We start from the raw sequence: 22,134 nt of genomic DNA on the forward strand, positions 1-22,134 counted from the left end.
AGGCTAAGAAATGAAAGGACTCACCAAAGCTCACACAGCTGACGTGGCAAAGACCAAACCCTAATTGTCTGACTCCACGTTTTGTTTTGCTATTGTTCAGTCACCGAGTTGTGTCCGACTCTTCCATGATCCCATGGACTGCAGCCCACCAGGTTCCTCTGTCCATGGGATTTCCCAGGCAACAGTACAGAAGTGGGTTGCCCATTCCTTCCCCAGGGGATTTTCCTGATCCAGAGATCAAACCTGTGCCTCTCGCCTTGCAGGCAGATTCTTTACTGCTGAGTCACCAAAGAAACCCCAATTCCCATATTTTGTACTCCTTTATTCCACAACTGCCTTATAATGTTCATTTTTTTTTAAATTGACGTATAATTGATTTACAATATTGTGTTAATTTTAGGTATATGGCATAGTGAGTCAGTATTTTTACAGACTCTACTCCATTCTAATGTTCTTCATAATAGTAAAAACAACCTCTTGAGAGATTTAAGAAAACCAGTGCCTACAGAGAAGGCCTACAGGTCCCATTCCTGAATTTAACTCCAATTAATGTCCTCAACCAATACCAATTCTCATTCAGAATTTCTAATAATTAAGGGTCTACCACAACCAACTGCTCATTTCATTTTCTAGCTTTTCCTCTTCCTCCAAAGAGTGCTGTACATGGCATGTGTTTATTTTTCAATTAAAGCAAATTAAACTTAATTTTGTTTTAAGAACTATTTTTTTTAGAATTTCACAGCCCATGGTGAGATAATTGAGACCCTGCTGTTTCTGGAAGCACTATTTAGAGAGAGCAGGCCTGGGTCTGGCAGAACCTTGGAGGAAGTCATCCTTAACCCCTCCCTTTCGCACGTCCCACCTCACTGTTTCTCCAATCCATCCGCTCCCTTGCCACTTCCCTGAGCCTAGAAGGCTCCAAAATCACTGCAGATGGTGACTGCAGCCATGAAAGTAAAAGATGCTTACTCCTTGGAAGGAAAGTTATGACCAACCTAGATAGCATATTGAAAAGTAGAGACATTACTTTGCCAACAAAGGTCCCTCTAGTCAAGGCTATGGTTTTTCTAGTCATCATGTATGGATGTGAGAGTTGGACTGTGAAGAAGGCTGAGCACTGAAGAATTGATGCTTTTGAACTGTGGTGTTGGAGAAGACTCTTGAGAGTCACTTGGACTGCAAGGAGATCCAACCAGTCCATTCTGAAGAAGATCAGCCTTGGATTTCTTTGGAAGGAATGATGCTAAAGCTGAAACTCCAGTACTTTGGCCACCTCATGCGAAGAGTTGACTCATTGGAAAAGACTCTGAGGCTGGGAGGGATTGGGGGCAGGAGGAGAAGGGGATGACAGAGGATGAGATGGCTGGATGGCATCATGGACTCGATGGATGTGAGTCTGAGTGAACTCTGGGAGTTGGTGATGGACAGGGAGGCCTGGTGTGCTGCAATTCATGGGGTCGCAAAGAGTCGGACATGAGTGAGCAACTGAACTGAACTGGACTGAAGCCTAGAAGGAGATTTCTATTGGTCATTTAAACAACTTTGATAACCTACTACCCGACCTCTAGACTCCCCTCTCCCCTTCCCCCACTCCCCTCTCTGCCTTTCTCAACCGCAGATCTGATCAAGCCCATTCCATCTCCCACTCTCCACTTGGAAGGCCCTTCCTCCATCCAGCCACCCCTCATGGCTCACCCAGACAGATCTCCTCTCTTCTCCCTAACATGCTGTGATGCTCCAATTTCAGTACCAGCTTCTCTGTATGACCTCATGATGCACATCTGTCTCATTATCAGACCAGCAGAGCTTCAGATCAGAAAGACGTCCTATCCACTGGAGACTGTCCAGATGGTGGAACACGGTAATTCCACAAAGAAAAGTAAGGGGTAAGCTGGAATAAACTGAAAGAGGGATAGATGAGGGGAATGGGGAGGCAAAGACAAACAGTGGCAAAGCAGAAGGAAGGAGGAGAGGGGAACGAAGGTGAAATTTATGTCAAATCTGGGAAACTTCCCTTTTTACTCACCTTTGATTATTTTCTTAATACGATAATCATGTCTGAAATAATACAATCAGAATTGCTTATATAAACATTTTCCATACTCACTATATTCTTATTTTTTATGGGAGACAGACTTGCCTACTGTAAAGTTTCCCAAAGTAAGCTACGTAGAAAATTAAGTGCTAGTCGCTCAGTCATGTCCAACTCTTTGCAATCCCATGGACTATAGCCTGCCAGGCTTCTCTGTCCATGGGATTCTCCAGACAAGAATACTGGGAGTGAGGTGCCATTGCCTTCCCCAGGGGAACTTTTTGACCCAGGGATGGAACTTGGATCTCCTGCCTTTCAGGCAGGTTCTTTACCATTTGTTATACCAGGGAAGCCCCATATAAAACACTAAGAACTAAATAAAAATAAGTAAAAATCTCTATGACAGGACTTTGTCAGAGCCTTGAATGTGCTTATACATACCAAGAAGAGGGTAAATCATTGAAGCAATTTCCAAATTTCCTTGACCACACAAAGACATTTTCTCAGAGTTACAGAATAGCATGCGCACCATGGAAAATGAAAATGTTCTGTTGGTGCAATAATTGTGGAGTCAAGAGTCAATAATTGTGGAGTCAAGAGTCAGTAATTGTGGAGCCAAGAGTCAATAATTGTGGAGTCAATACTCTGGGAGTCCAGAGTTGGGGGTTTTAGGTTTAACACCCTTACCTCTTTATTAAAAGATCGAGGCCTTTGCCATGACATTCCCCCGTCAGAGCCGTCACTGTTTTATCTCAAAGAAATGAGGAGGGTCAGGTGTGGTGGAGCCTAAGGTCCCTTCTAGCTCAGTTCTAACATTCTATGGTTCTGTGATGAAAACAGACACAGGCTTGCGGGCATGGTTTTGTGCCAACCACTTCCTCTATGTGGAATGTCCCCTTTCCATTTCCATGAAGTCTGATCCTTCCCTCCAATGCCACTGCCTGTCCCAACCCTGAGGGCAGGAGGATGAGATGGTTGGATGGCTTCACTGACTCAGTGGACAGGAGTTTGAGCAAACTCCAGGAGCTGGTGAAGGACAGGGAAGGTTGGCATGCTGCAGTTCATGGGGTCACAAAAGTCGGACACGACTAAGTGACTAAACCACAACACCACAAACCCTCTCCTGGGCTACTTGGACTGGCACGCTTTCACTCCTCAGGCTTCCTATGAAGTATTTCATTGCCAGAAGAGGCTGCCTTGACTATAGCTCATGTATACCTTTGTGAATTCATTCAATCTTTGAGGGCAATTATATCAGGGTTACGAAGGTAGCAAAGACACAGTCTTCTATATGCCTTCTCTTCCCACTTAGCCTTTGGGGATATGTCAGAGCCATACATATCCTCCAAAAGAGCTCAAGACAATGACTTAATTGAGGACCAAATCTATCATTTTTAAATCCCCTTTAGAGACTGTTTAATGTTTAAACCAATGATTTCAAGTCATTCTTTTAAAGCCTTGGAACCCTTTACTCAACTCTTAAACAAGAGTAACAGAGCCAAGCAGATACAGTAGATCTCTCTAGGTGGACGGCAAGGTGACGATGGACTCAGTCTGTTTCCAAGGCACGATAGCTACGTTAGTGTATACTGCACTGCATAAGTTACTTACCAAATACCTGGTTTTTATAACTACAATTGCTCAGGCCAAGATCAAGGAATAAAAAAAGACTGAGTCCATTTAAATTTGGTTTAGGACAAATGACTTAGAAATTTAGCAAACTCTGCATTAAAGCACAGGTCTCTACCTTGGGTCTTTTTTTCTAGCAAGAACTGTTCACTGGTCCACCACATCCTACTATTAAAACACTCATTACCCAAGTAACACACATTCATTAAAGAAATATTAGGCGCTACAGGTACGTATAAAGGAGAGACTGAAATTCACTCATAGCCTATCACCCAAGATAATCACTCAAATATTAGGGATCTTTTTAAAAATAGCATGCTATACACAATATTCTGTACCTTATGCTTTTTTTTTAATTTAGGATACCAAAAAATTTATCCATATCAATAAAAGTCATCATGAGTGCCATTGATCCAGCACGTACGGTATGCCAAGCATGCTGCTAAGTGCTTTATGCACGTGACGTTCATTCTCATAGCCGAACATCAGGGAGCTACCACTGCTGGCCACGTTTCACAAGTTCCCTCTTTTCACCCCACCTCCTAATGTATCAGTGTGCTTCCCTGCTAGCATTCTGAATGACTCTAGATGTTCCACGATATGCTTTGTTTTGCTATTTCTTTTTTTTTTTTTCCCCGAACACTCTAATAGAGTTCCTATTTTTCACACAAATAATTAATTACTTCTTAGAATGGGAAATTTCTTAAAATGGAAGGATTTGCATCTTATTTTAAAAAAAGGGACAGAGACAGTGATGGTGGTAGAGATGGGAAGAGGGATCTGCCCCTGCCCCAAGGCACCCCCTCTTCTTCCCTCCCTCCTCCTGGTCACCTCACCACAGCCCCAGCTGGTCTCCTCACTGTTCCTGGAACACAGGCTGACCTCAGGGACTTGATTCTAGCTGGAATGCTCTTCCCAGATGTCTGCAGGGCTCTCCCCTGACTTTCTACAGACCTCTGCCGGATCCCAACATCTCACTGGGAACCGCCACTGCCCATCTGCCAAATCAGCCCGCCCTCTCCCATCACACTACGCTCCGCCTCCACCTGACACACTGTAAGTTTGCTTGTTTATTTATTTCTCTTTTCCCGCACGAGAATGTCAGCTCCAAGCAGGTAGGGCTGAGTCGATTTTGCTCACTGCTGCATTTACAGCTCCTAGAACAATGTCTTACACAGAACAAGTGCTCGATAAACAATGCCTGTTTGTTTCTTAAATGAAAGAATGAAAGTCGCATTTCATAAAAGGTTGTATTCAATAAAGATTTCTGCCAATGCCCCAGGAGAGTGTCTTTTTCCCTTCGTTCTTGCCAAGACTGGATGCTGGCATTAAAAAAAAACACATTTTGAGGATGTTGTGTGGCATCACATTGCTATGTTCATTTATTCGATTACTAGGGAACCTGAATATTTTTTGTGTGTAAGTTTATTGACCAGCTTCATCTCATTTGTATCACTGCTTTTTTTTCCCCTCTTTTTAATTAACTTTTATTGGAGTATAGCTGCTTTGCAGTGCTGTACTAGTTTGTACTGTACAGCAAAATGAATCAGCTCTCTGTGTACACAGGTCCCCTCCTTTCTGGATTCCCTTCCAGTTTTGGTTGCCACAGGGCGCTGAGGAGGGCCCCCTGAGCCACACAGCAGGTCCTCATCAGTCATCTATTGTATACGCAGTGTCAATAGTGTGTATACATCAATCCCAATCTCCCAATTTGTTCCACCCCCTCTTTCTCCCCAGCCCAATCTCCCCATCCCATTTTCAGCTGGAAGACCCTTTCCCCGATCACATTCTGACAACAGATGATCTTATGACCGTATCTGGGCTCATGTTTCATTAATAGAGAGAACTCTGCCTTGGAAATTTCCCTCTATATTTATTGCCTTTCTCCTTTCTACCTGTTCTCAACTACATTCAATACTCCTTTATACACTCATGTGTATGCGTGTGTGTGTGTGAAAAGAGAGATTATATTTAGATATCTATCTGTATATACAGAGAGAATACACACATATACATATTCTCTCTCTCTCTCTCTCTCTATATATATATATATATATACATATATATATATAACATAATATATATTCTATTTAACTATTGCTTTTGTCTTGCAACATCTGCCTATCACAATTCATGCCACCTCCACCCGTCTATTTCCTGAGCTACTTTTAAACCTGCTACTGTTACCGGAAGTGGCTTTGGCAATTCTGTTCTCAAGAAAAGTAAGACTGTGGTTCTTGGCTGGAGTTCAGAGTGAAAAAGGAGCTTATTCTATGACCACTGGTCCTATTCTCAACAACACAGGAACTTCAGCAACTGAGGGTCCAAATAAACGTGGTGAGCTGAGGTTTCCTGCTGAGGCACTGTGAAGTTAAATTTCTATTTCAAGCAGCGATGGAGTTGGCAGCCAGAAAGCACTGGAAGAGTGGAAGATACTCATGATGCCGACAGATAAAGACAGAGAGAAAGCAAAATGCAGGTTATTAAGGAGATTTAAGAAGTGTCCTTCCAGTGGCACCATTTATAACATCTCCTGGAACATGTAAGGTAGATGCCGTTCTCATTTAGGCACATACAAGACTGGGATTAAGGGCAGAGCTGATGTGAGGGAAGGCTTAAACATTTGAAACAATGTACCTGGACTAAAACAGTAGAGAGCAAACAGTAAGAATCCACCTTGATTTGGGGAAGCCATCAAGCTGCTAAGGACTGGACCATGCCTTAGCGGGTGTGTGGAGGGAGGGCAGTTCAGTGGAAGGATGTTATGTTTGGTGCCTGATACGGGTCTGAGATGTCATGCTATTACTAACTGCATATCTTGGGGCAAATCTTTTCACCTCTGAGCCATGAGGTCCTCATCTGGAAAATGGGGAGAATAATTCCAACTTCAGAAAGTGACTGTGAAGCCTGAATAAGATGAAACATGGTAAGCTATGCAAGCAGTTGGTAAGATACATGATAAAGACAAGACAGTGGAGAGTCGTTGTGAGGAGGAGAAGGATAAACAAGGTTCACGGGAGCACATGCAGCCTGCTGTCAATCAGCTGCCTGCCCATAGACATCTGCTGAATACGCAGACCTTACCAAAAGTGAAAGATGAGAGCATCAAACCAAGTTACAGTGACCCAGGCCGCAGGGGACGAGGTACCACAACCAACTCAGATTCAGTTTGATCCTGAAGAGGAAAAAATGTATATGTAAAAAAATGAGAAAGTTGACCCAGACCATATTGAAGATGACTTTTCAGCCCTAAGGCCGAAAAGCCCTGATGACTTTTTGATGATTGTACAGCTATTAACATATCTGGTTTCGGACACACGATGACAGAAAGAATTTAAAAATCTGCCTCAGTCACTTTGAATCTTTGGCCTTTTCCCACTCTCTTCATCTCTCCCCTACCTGCTGGTATCACATTGCCACATTAGGGGACAGGATTGGCAAAGACGATTGAGAAAGCTCGTTTGCAAGGTCGTGCCTCGAACCTAGGGATAATCTCTTTCCTACAGAACATTTCCAGTTGGGGAACAAACCTGAGGCATGGGCAATACCTCATCTAGTGCAACAGGGTATAGTAATAATAAAAAAAAACAGTCATAATAGTTAACGTTTATATAATGGTGATAGTCTGTCAGGCATTGTACTCATGAAAACCTCGCAATGTCTCTATGAAGAGTGACTACTGCTACCCACATTTTACAGATGAGGAGACTGGCATAGAAAATCAGGTAATCTGGCCAAGGTCACAGGGATAGCCAGTGGCAGAGGTGGCACAAAATCCGGCGACCAAGCTTCCAGCCACTGCACTTTCCAGCAGGACAGAAATAGTACAAATCCTCGACGCGACTGGCTCCGTGCGCGGCCTCGACTGAGCGGCATCGCTGCACCGAGCGCCGAATGGGCGGTGATACCGCTCATGCAGGAGCTTGCTGAGAACATGCGGCAGGACGTCTACATCGAGCGCCCGTCCCCGCACAAGGAACTGGTGACGTGCGTGGCACACACACTCTTCCACTTCAACACTGGCTTTCTCACTGTGACATTTCAGCCATCTCTGAACACTGTGGGTGAAGACCCTTCCAGATCTCCTCCAGTTCCATCCTAGGCTCTGCCTAAATGCATAATTCCCACCGTTAGAAATGAGAGGAGAGGGCAGGTAAAATTCCGGCTGATCTAGAAATATTTTCGGGGATCATTTGTAAGGCTTCACTGGACTCTGAATGATGCTGTCCTGCTGATATGCATTCAGAATAAAATTCCTGATGACCCCTCTCAGCCACACCACCCTCCCCACCTAGCCTCATCTAGCCCTGGCAATGGCATATGATGAGGCCCACTGCCATCTCAAAGAGTCATGCTTCCAAAATTTGTCCCAACAGAAAAACCATATTACCAGCCCCTGCTGGGTAACATACATTTCCATCTTTCTCTGAATTCCCAATACACCGAAGTGCTGATTTTCTTTTTTTTTTTTAATGATTCCTCTGTTTTGTGTAGATGTTTTTATATTGTCAGCTAAGGCCTTGTGTGGGTCCTTCCCCTACCATGCGCCTGTAAATTCAGAACCCATGAAATTCTGTGAGAAGTTCAGCTTATCAACCACTGTGTAACCCAACACACTTAAGGTAGAGTCTCTGTCACAGTGCTCAGACGCTCTTCCAGACTGATCTTGAGGTTTCCGGAATCTCTAGGGATCCCATGGCCCACGAGAAATTCACATGTGTAAGAACTGACCACTCAGAAGCGGGAGCTCTCTAAAGAGCAATCGTATCCTAAATGTCTGCCCTCCCTCCATCTGAATCAGCTTGTAGTCTGTAACTCGGCGGCTCCACAATACCCCCTGGATCCATTATTTCTCAGAGAGGTTCCCACTGGCTCATTCGCAGGACCTCTGAAAGGCTAGATAAATTATATCTCAGAAACCCCTGCGGGCCAGTATTGGGTTAACCCTTACAAACGGTTCTAGCTGTTCAGATGGGCCATTTACTGGGAGCCCCGCTGCTCCGACCTTTGCAGTTTGCACAAAAACGACTGCATCTTGCTTTTGTTAATTGCCTTATGCATCTACCTCCTCACCCTTGGGGGGCATACAGTCTCTTCGCTGTTCCCAAGATGGCCTGACATTGTTGTATATAGTCTGCACCCCGTGAGAAAATCTCCACAAACTGAGAAGAAGATTTGTTCAGAACGATGCCTTCCATGTCCGCCACAGGCCTTCCTTCCTACGGGTGCCTGCCTATGGGCAGCAGACAGGCCAGGCGGTTTCCCACCCTTGACTTTCCCACAGCCTGTCTTTTCCAGTGTGTTCTCCTTCAGGCCACCTGCAATCTCCAAAATATAGTTCCTTTGAGAAATAAAGATCCCCTTCACCCTCACATGCAAAAAGAAATTAATTTCACTTTTCCCTCAGCCTCATTATCTTCTTAATTGTCTTCTCTGCCCCCTCAGTAGCAAGGACTGTCTATGGATTTCTAGGCGGCCTTTCTAGGCTACCATGTTCCAAGAGGACAGCCGGTTTCATGCTACCACTTAATCACTCCGATATTAAGCGTTACAAGAAAGGCAGAGCTATCCCACTCAGCAACCTTATGTTGAGTCACAATCTGTGCCCTGAGTCATGACTTCTTTTTGATTTGCTTTTGAGAAGACATCTGTACCTTATGATGAAGCGTGACTATCATGTGTGGGTCTCTCTCTCTGCTTTTGCAAGAATTTCGTCATGCACCATTTCCATAAAGCTGAGCAAATCCCTTCTGTAAAGCAGGCCACTGTATGGTCCTTCTCAGTTTGCAGAAGGCAAGGTCAGAGAAGGGCAGATGCATTCTTAAGGTAGTCCAGATACATGGTGGTAGGAGCTAGGACTAGAATCAGGTACCCTGAGTCCCTGTGGTCTTAGTATATGAGACTTGGAGTTAATGAAGACATAAAACGAAAAGATATCGTCTCTGATCTCTGACACCTTATAGTCACAGCCTCCTTCCTCCCACCATCACCACCTCTGTGTCTTCCTTGAATCTTCCCTTTCTGCAAAGTCTCCCAGAACTTCTGAAATGACAATAATCAGTCCCCCATGAAAGACAATCACTTATGGATTTGCAGATCTTGTCTAATCCTGGCAGATTTCATCACCATACCCCCTAAGCCATTTTGTTCAAGGCCTTTCCCAGACAAGAGATGCAATAAATATTTGCTGATCCTAACTGACTATAGCTTTCATCCTTTTTCATCAGACTTCATTTCAATTACCTTCTCCCCAGGTATCCATCCCCCTCCTCCTTTTCTAGCCATTTTTCCCCTTCAGGTCCTCCCCTCCTCCCTTTAGATTTTGGAATTTCTAGAGTTCACAGCACTCAGAGCAGGACTAGGAATTAAGATTAGAAGCATTCACTGAAATGACTGATTAAAAATGGACACGATGGAAACCCAGAGAGAATACATAACGACGAGCTCTGTCAATCTCCAAACTCTCCTCAGCGCAGTCCTCAGACTACTTACTTCCTAGGCAGGGAGATTTCAAAGGGGAGATGTCTACATTTCTTGCCGCTCACCCTGTATGAGGCCTTTGTGATCTGGCCTCTCCCTACCTTATTCTCATCTTATGATGCTCTCTTTCTCAGGCAAAAGCTTCAGTCCCACCATCCCGTAGATTTCCTGAGGCTGACCCCGCCTAGTGACACCATCACTGTTCTCTGCCTTCGATAGAATTTCCCCTCATAATCACGTGCTTGGGTGGGTCCTTTCCATTTAAATCTCAGTTCTAATATCACCCTCTCCGGAGGTTCTTTTCCTGATGACCCTAAAGTTCTGTGACCTACATTTCTTTCTAGCCTATTAGCCCCAGTTTTTACTTGCATGATATTTACTATTATATGAAATTATATTCTGCTTGCCTATGTATTTACTCATCTGTTAGCAATCTCTCCCCACTAGATCATCAGCTCCACGAGAAGAGGACCATGTTGATGCTACATTTCTCATGTCTAGATCTGCGCTATTCAATACAGTAGCCACTATCCACATACAACTGTTCAGATTTTAAAAACGAATAAAACTCAAGTAAGGTTAAAAACCCATTTATCAGTTACACTACCCATGTTTCAAGTGCTCAGCAGTCCCTTGTGGTTACGGGCCACCATATTGGACAGCATGGAAAGCCTATCCAGCATCACAGAAAGTTCTGTGGCAGCACGGGTCTACAGCAAGTCTTGAAAGATAGTAGGCAGCCGATAAATACTAGCCAAATCAGTACGTGAATGAACCTTCCTTTTAATCCTCACTCAATTTCCCCTCTCCTTTTTGTGGCTTACACTGTAAGTAAGATAAACTAGACAATGCCTAGGACAACATCCAGCTTGGTGAGAGGCCTAAATGGATAGTACAGGAGACAGGACTGTGAAAACAAGCCCATCCAGTCTGAAAGGGAATACTTGCAGTTATAAGACTGGAAGAGAATTACACTTGTATTGCACGGTTTTAGAGACCCGTGAACAGAAGACAGATCTAGTGTCAAGGTGAGGAAACAATTCAACAAAGCTCTCCCTGGACAACATAGGCTGGTTGGTGTGACAAAGAAGTCACTATTGCCAAAAGTACTAGAAATGAGGCTGAGTGGCCACGTGTTATGGTTATTACAAAACGGATTCTTAATTCTTGAATGATGAGAACGATTTGGTTACAGTGAAATCTTAAAACACTGAGATTCCTTGATGAATACATCATGAAACATCAATTTCAAAGAGTTAATGATATGCCCCCCAACTCTTCCTGGCATCTAGTGAACAACCCAACCCTGTTGGCTGTCCACGACGGCCACCATTAACTCAGCGGTACACTGGGAAAGGCCGAGATGCCGAAGCAAGGCGGTCTTAGACTCAACGTCTAGTTCTGTCGGATGCGTGGAGGGCCCGCTCCATCCTTTCACGTCCCTCTTCTGTAAAAAAGGGGCTGTATCTGTCTCATTGGGTGAGAAGGAAGATTAAATAAGGACAAAACTAAAGACCCTGGAACACAGCAGGGAGATTTTCATTTCTAAGAAGGACAGAAGTTCACCGGCCTGTGTATCATTACTGGTGTCCCGACATCGTTGGCAAAGGGGTGTGGTGTTGAAGCCATCATTGCATTGCTTTGAGTGAATATGAAACAATGATCGGAAAGAGAAAGAGAGAGAGAAAGTACAGCTGCTGATGAGTCTGGGCTTCAGATGTAACAGCAAACGTTTCTAGAACAACTTCCCTGTGTCAGTTCCTGGGGACAAAAGGTGCTCCTGAGATCTTTGACCATACTGAAGAGGGCAAGCAAGATGCAGGCCCAAAGAGCTAGGAGACAGGGCGAGGAGAGACGCAAGCTAAAACAGAGTGTCAGACAAAATTATATGCAAGGACAGGGTAGAAAGAGATTAACTGCAAAATAAGCTGTGGGGAAGACTTCCTGGGAAAGTCATTTGAGCTGCATGTTGAAATACAGGTAGGATTTTTTAAAACGTGAGGCTGACGTTGTGAGATGGAGGAAAGACAGAGGTATTCCTTGCAGAAGGGGTTTGAATGGAGAACAATGAGGGGAATTATTTGGAGAATGACATTTGAAGACCTGTCCTCTTCACATGACTCCCGTCTTGTCTATAGTATGAGTATCTGGAGTTTAGTGGACAATTTGTTCATCTTTAGATTATAGCAGGGGGGAGGTGAAGAGGGAAGAAGAGCAGATGTGTCTAACCCTGGGGGCCTGTTCAGGCGATAGGTACTGGTGATCTCATCCGGGGAACTGGGAGGGGGATAAGCGAGAGGATGCAAATCGGAAACTGCCTCTTCCCACAACCGAAGGCCCCTTGGGCACAGATCTTTCCAGAGAAATAGAGGACTTTCCAGTAAAAAGCATAAACTCTTGTAAGCATTAAGAGGAGATGTCTTATTTGGAGTGGCCAGGGGAGAGTGTTTCTAGGGTCCCTGCCTGTACAATTTCAAATATATTCGCTGCAGCCTGAGCTGGGCTGTCTAAACTCAACAGGGGCCCAACAGCTGATTTGGAATCTCTGAGCTGTTTCTTCGTGGTTGAAATGGAGTCACAGCTCCCCCTTCTGGGAGCTAAAGTGCCATCCAGCCCCAGAAAAGCCTGTGTGGAAAGGCTCTACTGCAGATGGGCCTGAAACTCCTGTTTTCTCCCTCCATGCTCACCTGCACCCCGAAACCAAGCACCAAGAAGTCCGGGAGCTCACTTTTGCTTGGGCCTGATCCTGACTTCTTAAGAGCACATCTTTCATAGGACTTTACACTTCCCCTTCCCTGGGACTATAAGTCCCAGTCTTTGTGTGGGTGATGCTTTCACATAGGGGAATGCAATTTGGTGTGGAGGTTGCAATTCTGTTCTGGGAAATTTAGCAAGTAGAAAGGGTTTCTGAATCTGCACGTGTCCAGGTGACTGCATGTATGTGTGTGTGCTTGTGTATGCTCCTATGACGGCAATACATATGACTGTATAGTGGTAAGTCTCATTAATGTAAAGAAATGAATTTGCCTGAAGTATTTGCATCACTAGATGGGTGGACACTTGGCTTTCTGTAAAGCAAAGCATTTCTTAATAAAGAGCTCAGGTACAGTCCAGATGCTCTGCTGGCTTCTGTCTACTAGGCATGGTCAGTATGGGTCTCTGGCTGTCCGTAATTCTCTGAAGGCACTGGAGAAAGAATGTATGTTTTCTGAATGTGTGTGTGTGTGTGTTTCTGTCTGTCTAATAGGGACTGTGATTAAAGCATTGGACCTCTTCTCTCCAGGTCATGTTTCCAGATGGAGCAGCTCTGAAATGCATCTCTGAAAGGAGAAGTTTGATGAGGGAAGACAAGTGATTACCTTGGATGGGAGCGTGGTGGCAGGGTCGGGGTGGAGAGCGATATGAGAAGAAAGGACATGGATCTGGGTGTCAGGCACCACAGGTTTTAGACCTGGCCATCCCACCAACTCATTGGAGAAGGTTGGGGAGTTCTCACGTCCTCTCTAGCTACAGGCTCCTGCTGTCTGCTCTTTAATATTCTTTCCAGCTTTGACTGTCTACGTATTTTAAAAAAATAAGATGAGAGCAATTCCTAACATGGGGTCTCCTCTTTTGCCTTCCCACACCCCAAGCAAAGTGAACCAGGGACCTCTGCTCTGACCCAAGTTTCCCAAAGCAGATTCCTTGTGGCCGTGTGAAGGCTTCCGCCTGAGACATCAGCCTCTGACCAGAGAGCAGGGTGTCTGCACGTGCCTGCAGGTAGCACCGCCCCCCACCCGCCAGGGCAGGTTCCTGCAAACACGTTAGCTTTATCTCTCCCCGGAAGAGAAATAAATACATGTAAGTATTTAAGACAAGTATATTTTTATGTTTCCCCCTAGAAGGCCTATTCAGGAGCCCCTTCCTGCTGAGGCAGACAAGAGGCTGTGGCCCAGCACCTCAGCCCTTGTCCTCTGGAGCCTCACTGCCTAAGAGCTGAATGGCTGCCTCTTACCTTGGGAAAGTAACAGCTGCCGGAGTCTGGAAGCCATGCTAACAGCAGTAAAACTCAGCATTTTTTGCTGAGTAGGGCAAGCCTTTAAGAGGCATCCGGGAATCAAATCAATGGCTGGCCCTGGAATCCAAGCCTAACAGGACCTGGCCAGGGAGGCCAAGGGACTTAGCGGGGCCGCCTCCTAGGAGGCAGAGGAAAGAGGAAAGAGGAAAGAGGGACTGTCTTTCTTACTGAGATTCTTCCCACCACCCGTGTGCCCTTGGCAGTTTGCGAGGTGCACATCAGCAGCAGTTTTAAGTCAATTACCGCCACATTCCACCATGAGTTCCCCACCCACAACCAGTTCCCAAATTGTAGATCTCCCTCAGTACTGAAACACAGACACACACAGATGCGCGCACGCGCATGCACACACACACACACACACACACACACTGCCTCTCTGCCTTCTCCCAGTACCCTCCTAAGCCCAGGGGAGCTATGAGGAGGCACAATGTAGGAAAAGATTCTCTTGGGACTGCCCAAGCCTGGAATGAGGAAGGGAATGACGGACCTGTCTTAGGAAAGTGCCCCATCCATCTCCTACCATGTTTCCCAGAGCTGCCCCCAAATGAGATTTCTTCTGCGATTCTCTGTAGCTATGATGGATGAGCAAGTCCCTGAGGGCCCTTTCTCCTCTCCCTTGAGGGGCATCCATGCAAACTTGCCCAGATCCTCCCCAGAGCACCCAAAGCAGGAGGGGTTGTAATGCTGTTATGATTACAAACAGAGAGAGGCAGGGTAGACTCTACCCGGACTTGCCAAGCCCCAGATGAGTCCACAGATGACTTCTCTCCTTTCGTCACCCACTACCCAGTGACTCCAAATTCCCACCAGAATCCTGGAATCTGCCCAGTGTGGGATTTAAAGTGACAGCGTCTCATTGCCTCAGTTTGGCCATTTCTCTTTCATATTAAACGGTGAGTCCAAGTGCAGCAGATCCCCATCCTTTGGAGAAATCTTCCTTCAAGGGTACCAACACTGGGCTGAATAAGGTACCATCCCGGTTCCCAGAATCCTCGCCAAATCCCAAGCCCAGAGCCCCAGAGGGAGTCCACAGCGGGTTTCCCGATGGCTACGTGATCCTAAAACAAGGATCCGATTCCCTGTGCGCCGGAGAGACCTAATTAAAAAGAGACAAGAGCGCACATACAAACACACACGTACAAACATGCACACACATCGTGCCTTAAGTAGGTTATAGGACCTCTCTTCACCCCTCCCCTACACACACACACACACACACACACACAAACACACATCACAAACACACGCATCGAACGCAAACGACGCCGCACACGCAAACACACACTAGCACCATATCAAGTTCTCACCATGGTACACACGTCGGGAGCGCGCTGGGAACACACACGCCACTTACTGAGACCCGCATTTAACCCTCTGCGCCCCAGAATACGGAGACACCCCTCCCTCCTGGGGACCTGCGAGGACTCGCAGGCGGCGGGGCGGCCGAGGGCAGCGCGGGAGGGTGCAGGGAGGGGGAGGGGCCGGGCGGGCGGGGGCGCCCCGCATGCGGTCCCGGGCGGTCTCCAAGGGCAGCGGGGCTGCCGGCGCGGCGCCCGGCGCTGCCTTACCTGGAGTCAATGTCCGTCTTTGGCGGAGAGCTGCGGGCGGACGCTTTTTATTCGGCTCGGAGGGAACTTGGGAGAGCCCTGCGTCCAGCTCGCATACCGGGAACGGCGCGGGGACTGCAGGCGTGGGGGTACCTGGCTCCTAGCAGCCTGGCTCATACTCAGCCGTCAAGACCCCTTCGCTGGTCCCGAGGACAGGCATGAATCCCGGCTCCGGAAGGCGGTCACTACTGCCTCTGCCTCCCGGCTCCCCGGCGGTGGCTCGCTCGCTCTCTCCCTCTCGCCCGTTCGCTCGCCTGCGCTTGCCTCCTCCCTCCCTCCCCGCGCCAGATCAGTTCGCAGCCGTGGGGCCCGGGAGCGAGGCGGCTAGCGAATGGAGAGGGAAGTCCAAGTGCGCCGCGGTCTCCGGGCGGGGAGCAGCGGAGGCCGGGCTACGCGGGGGGAGGGACTTACCGGCGACGGGCGAAAATGAATGGGGGAGCGGCTGCCGGGGGGCGGGCGGGGAGGAGCCAGGAGCCAGGGTTTATTCCGAGGAGTGTTTTGTGCATCTTTAGGCGGAGGAGGAGGAGCGGAGAGAGGACGGAGGAAGGGAGGCCTCCTCCTCGGAGGGAGGGGCGGCCTGGGTGGGCTGAAGCCAGAGCCCCCAGGGAGTCCCGTGGGTCCGGGGCTAGGGTGGCGCGTCTCCGAGTGTGTGCACCCGGAGGGACTGTATGTGGCGTGTATGCGCAGACCCCCGCGTCGTGATGCTCTTCAGCGTGTCTGGAGCTGTGCGCGTCGCGAGTATCCGAGTGTTTCTGGGTATGCGGGTGCTTGTGTGTCGGTGCGTAACTATCCGAGTGTGGTTTTGTCTGGGGAGGTGCCCGTGTGGGTCCGTTTGTATCTAGTGCCTCTCTATGAGTACTTAAGACTGTTTGTTTTTCTGTATGTGTAGGCACGAGCCCGTGTAACCTCCCAGAATTAAGCGAGTGCTTCTCTACGTGGGCAGGACGTAGGAGTGAGACGCTGAGGAGACGCAAAGTTCTCTCCATACCACAGAGAGAGGAAAGGGGCGAGGATACGGGGGCTAAGGCATTGATACACAGAACCAAAGACTCCCCATTTAGTCTGAGATGCCGGCTGGGGCTGCTGACACCGGGGCCTCTTCCTAAAGTAGAAACGAAGGCCAGAACACAATCTGAATTCTCACACAATGCATATTCTGTATGCTTGCTTACTTTGCTTCCTTTTTTTAAAAATTTAAACCAAATCAGCAGTGAGGGCTCCTGAAGTCCCTGGAAGCCGAGGCAAGTGTTGGCATCGATGAAGGTACCAGATGAAAGGGCAGGGAACAATAACGAAAAATTGATGAGAAATTTAAAGGAAACCAGATTCAGCAAAAGCGCTGGCTCTAGACAAGTCAGAATCCTACAGCTATGTGATCTTGGCCAAATCACTTACCTCTTAAGTCTTAATTCCTCATCTGTATAATAGGAAAATAGAGCTACCAACTAACATGGTTGGTGTAATACTTAAATGAGTTAATATATCTAAGAAAATTTGGACTACTCCCTGGCACATACTGAGTGCTCAAAGCATGCTACCTTTAACTACAGTTGCTATTGTTACTAATTTTATTATTATCCAAAGGGTGATAAGAGAGAGATGTGATGATTAGACCTAAAAGATCTAGAGGCTAGTGAATTAATTAGAGGAAGAGGGGTCTTGAAACAAAATGGAAAGGACATTCTTGAGTGAGGAATTGAAAACTTGAGAAGAAAATATTTAATTGGCGAGGTGGAAAGGGAAAAGAGATGAAAAGAGAGTGAGCCTGTGTCTGAGAAGTGCAGGACTGAGGAGGGAAGGAGGAGATAGAGTGACCAGTAGCCAGTTCAAAGTTCCTCCTTCCTTCTCCTCTCTGCTCCAAAGGACGGGCAGTCAGCACCACGGACAGCTCTCCAGCCACTGACCAGGGGAGGGATTTTCTGGTTCTGCCTGGTAGAAACTTCTCCCATTTTTGCTTGGACAATTCTCTTCTTCCCTCAGCTTTTGGCTCAGGTTCAGATCCTGGGCCATGGTTCCTGAAACAGCCCTGTCTTTGATTCTGACCACAAAGAAATACACTCAAAACACACACTGCTTCTCCCATCCGTGTCAATATGCAGCCCCAGGTCACTATCTCCTATTTCTCTTATTGCTTGCTCCTTCTTCGATTCTCTTCTACCTCTCCTCTTCCCCCACCCCAACCCCTGGTGTCTTGCTACCCCCTCTTTCTTTTTTTTATTTTCTTCTCTTTCTTTCTGCTTCTCCATGATCTTCCAGCTCAAATATCCCACCTTAAGTCATATTAGGCTACAGCAGCCCTGCTGGGAATGCAGTTCTGAAATCAGTCTGAAACACCTAGTTAGGGAGCTTCAGAGAAGGACCTTCCAAGAAGGACCAAGGTACCAACTAATTCCTTTTAATTTTTCTGTCTTAATCAAACTCCCAAGATGGGCTGTGGTCCAGATGACTTAGGAAAAGGGGACCTAAACTATGGGACATTTTCCTATCATCCTCTCTTGTACCAAGCACGTCACTATTTCCCTCAGGAAACACAGAACCCTTCCAAATTCCATTTACTGTTATAGAGAAAGAGAAAATGGAGAAAGAGAAGTTTTGAACTTTTCCTGTGCATCAGGCATTTAATTTGGGGCATCTCTATATTATCTTTCACAATTTAAAAAAGGTTTTGGGGTATGAGATAGGTAACAGTATGCCAAGGTACAGGTAGTAGATGATGGAGTCAGAAATTCCACACCCAAATTGACTCTAAAATCTTCACTGTGTCATCTGGGAATAATGGGGAAGCTTAAGGGTGATTGAAAGAGCTTAGAATTCAATGGGGTCACCACATCCAACGCTAAATATCAACTTAAATGTCTGAGACCATGGCATCCTCTGGGCCAATGGAGTATTTATCAGCTCTTGTACCTAGAAGAGGAGATGAAGGCTTTGCATGGACATATTTAAGACTCACTCAAGCCTCATGGTTTCTGAGTTTTGAATAAAACTTCAACCTTTCTAGGTCTTAGTTCATTTCCATTTGGCTCTGTTTAGCAGCTTTGTTTCTATGAAGAAAGGCTAAAGGGGGCATTTTTAAAAGTCTCCAAAGACTCTTTGGTCATCAGAAAAGTTCTCAGTGCAAAGCATTCCTAATGACTTACGGAGGAAGCAGTCAGAACCATATGGATAACATTTCTGCAGAAATACACACGGGTGGGAAAAGGTTTAGAGGCCAAAAATATATTTCTTTTTTTTCTTCTTTGCCAAAGAAAGAACATTTAAGGCAGCTTGAGATATGTGAGAAATGTCTTGTTCTTTCTTTGGGGTGGGTGTTGGTGAGCAGCTGTTTGCTATTTCCACTGAATTTACCAAGGGCTTGTATGATGAGGGAGGTGCCAAAGGATTAGGATAGACTCAAGAAAGAACTTCCTGTCTGTAGATCCTGGGTGATACTAGAATGGGACTTTCCCCAAGGACATTTAATGAGACAATGGGATGGTGCCTTTTTAGTCTTCAAAACATGATAGTTTAATAAGCATTGGATTATACTTTTAGAGTCGTGGACCCCTTTGGGAACCTCACAATTTCTATGGATCCCCTCTCTTGTGAAAAATATATATATTTTAAGTACCTACAAAATTTTGTGTGGAATTTTATAGAATCCCTCTCTGCCAGTCTCATTCATGATGGTCTACACCTGGACTCTGGCTTCAGGACACATAGAGTAGATGACTTTTATCGTCTCCAGACTGACCTTATTATATTTTATAGATTGCTTCATTTATATATGAACTTAAAACATTGGAAAACAGAAGTCAACAAGAAAAACAAAAAACTGGTCAAACTGACCCCCTCCCCCTACAAATAGACAAGAAATACAGATAAATGTTCAGGGCTAAACTGAAAGTTTTACTTTCTCCTCCTTCGATAAAGATAAGAGTTGGCCCTATTTGTGAAGAAATTAAAGGATGCTTTCTCCTTGGAAGAAAAACTATGACAAACCTAGACAACATGTTACAAAGGAGAGATGTCACTTTGCCAGTGAAAGCCGATGTAGTCAAAGCTATGGTTTTTCCAGTAGTCATGTACAGATGTGAGAGTTGGACCATAAAGAAGGCTGAGCACCGAAGAATTGATGCTTTCAAATTATGGTGCTGGAGAGTCCCTTGAATATCTAGGAGATCAAACCAGTCAATCAATCCTGAAGGAAGTCAGCTTGAATATTCATTGGAAGGACTGATGCTGAAGCTGAAGCTCCAATACTTTGGCCAACTGATGCAAAGAGCTGACTTAACTGGAAAAGTCCCTGATGCTGGGAAAGATTGAGGGCAAGAGGAGAAGGGGATAACAGAGGATTAGATGGCTGGATGACATCACCGACTCAATGGACACAAATTTGACTCCGGGAGATGGTGAAGGACTGGGAAGCCTGGTGTGCTGCAGTCCATGGGGTTGCAAAGAGTCAGACCCAACTCAGTGACTGAAAAGTGCAGGAATCTGAGCTACCTGCTGCTGCATTGAAAGTTTGAGTTTACTACGCCTATCAGATCTCAAAGGAGTTAAAATTCCTTAATCTGAAATGTTTGGGGTTTAGAATAGACCAAACAAAGGCAGAAAAATGTCCACATTAGTTAAGTGCCTATGGAATGTGAGGTGATGTGAAAGAGTCAGAAGTAAATAGCTTCCCTGGTCTCTGTCTTATAGGAGGCTGTGTCTACAGACAAGCCAAACTTTTCCATAAATGATCACAACACACCACAGAATGTAGCTTTGGCACATTCAAGGTCTACAGTAGATACTACAAGAGATAAGAGGAGGAACAATTTGCTTCTATGAGATACAACATTTGGCACTTACTGAATTCTTTTTTATGGGCTTCCCTCATAGCTCAGTCGGTAAAGAATCTGCCTGCAATGCAAGAGACCTGGGTTTGATTCCTGGGTCAGGAAGATCCCCTGGAAAAGGAAATGGCAGCTCACTCCAGTATTCTTGCCTGGAAAATCCCATGGACAGAGGAGCCTGGCAGGCTATAGTCCATGGGGTTGCAAGAGTCGGACATGACTTAGTGACTAAACCACTGAATTCTTTTTATTTTGTTTTAAAATAAATTGAATGAATAAAAACTAATATTTACTGAGTGATTAGCATGTATGAGCAACATTCAAGCCTTCCATGTCTTTCATCAAGATTTTTATGAATATCTCCCTAATTGAATAAAAATTAAAATTCATTTTCTCTCTTTCTTTGCCCTTCCATTTCCATCCTTACCCTGCCCCAAAATTGCTGGAACAGTATGCTTAAAACGCAACTTTTAGCCAGCATTCTACTTATCCAGAGCCTGGAGGATGTGTAATTACATACCAAAATATAAAAATACCAAAATCAGAACTTTTCTGCCCAGGACTCAGAGCCTTCTAGCACCTGGCCTCTGTGTTCTTTACTATCTTATTCATATCTAATTATCACCTCTGTACTTTCTCAGTTGGGCTTTCCTGGTGGCCCAGCAGTAAAGAATTCACCAACCAATGCAGGAAACTCGGCTTTGATCCCTGAGTTGGGAAGACCTCCTGGAGAAGGAAATGGCAACTCACTCCAGTATTCTTGCCTAGGAAATCCTATAGACATAGGAGCCTGGCAAGCTACAGTCCATGGGGCTGCAATGAGTCAGAAACGACGGAGTGACCAAACAACCACAACAACCTTCTCTGTTAGCAAAAATTAACGCTCACTGGCTCCTGGCTTCCCGTGTCCCTATTTCTGCGCCCCAATTAAGGGATCACAGACTGGTCCCTCCACTGCCATGTCTTTTTCTTCCAGCAACCATTCACTTCTGTATAATCAAATCTATGCTGTGCTTAGTCACTCAGTTGTGTCCAACGCTTTGCAAGCCCATGGACTGCACCCCGCCAGGCTCCTCTGTCCATGGGATTCTCCAGGCAAGAATACTGGAGTGGGTTGCCATGCCCTCCTCAGGGGATCTTCCCAATCCAGAGACCGAACCCAGGTCTCCCACATTGCAGGTGGGAGATCTTCTCCATCTGATCCAACAGGGAAGCCCAAGAATACTGGAGTGAGTAGTCCATCCCTTCTCCAGGGAATCTTCCTGACCTAGGAATCAAACCAGGCTCTCCTGCTTTGCAGGCAGATTCTTTACCAGCTGAGCTACCAGGGAAGCCCAACCAAATCTGACCCCTTCTTAAATATTTAGTTCATATGCCATATCTCTAGGGTTTCCCAGGTGGCACTAGTGGTAAAACAAAACAAAACAAAACCCACCTGCCAATGCAGGAGACATAAGAGGTGTGGGTTTGATCCCTGGGTTGGGAAGATCCCCTGAAGGAAGGCAC

General features: G+C 46.0%; 1 protein-coding gene across 1 annotated transcript in view; it reads right to left on the minus strand.

Moving 5' to 3' along the window:
* BRINP1 (BMP/retinoic acid inducible neural specific 1) overlaps window positions 1-16,160 on the minus strand; it is a 197,062-nt gene extending 180,902 nt beyond the window's left edge. The window contains exon 1 of the mRNA XM_019966826.2: window positions 15,770-16,160. The gene's annotated coding sequence lies outside the window, so the exon portion shown is untranslated. The remainder of the gene's footprint in view (window positions 1-15,769) is intronic.
* Between the last annotated feature and the right edge of the window lie 5,974 nt (window positions 16,161-22,134).

Source organism: Bos indicus, chromosome 8 (assembly GCF_029378745.1).
Source record: "Bos indicus isolate NIAB-ARS_2022 breed Sahiwal x Tharparkar chromosome 8, NIAB-ARS_B.indTharparkar_mat_pri_1.0, whole genome shotgun sequence".
NCBI lineage: Eukaryota > Metazoa > Chordata > Mammalia > Artiodactyla > Bovidae > Bos > Bos indicus.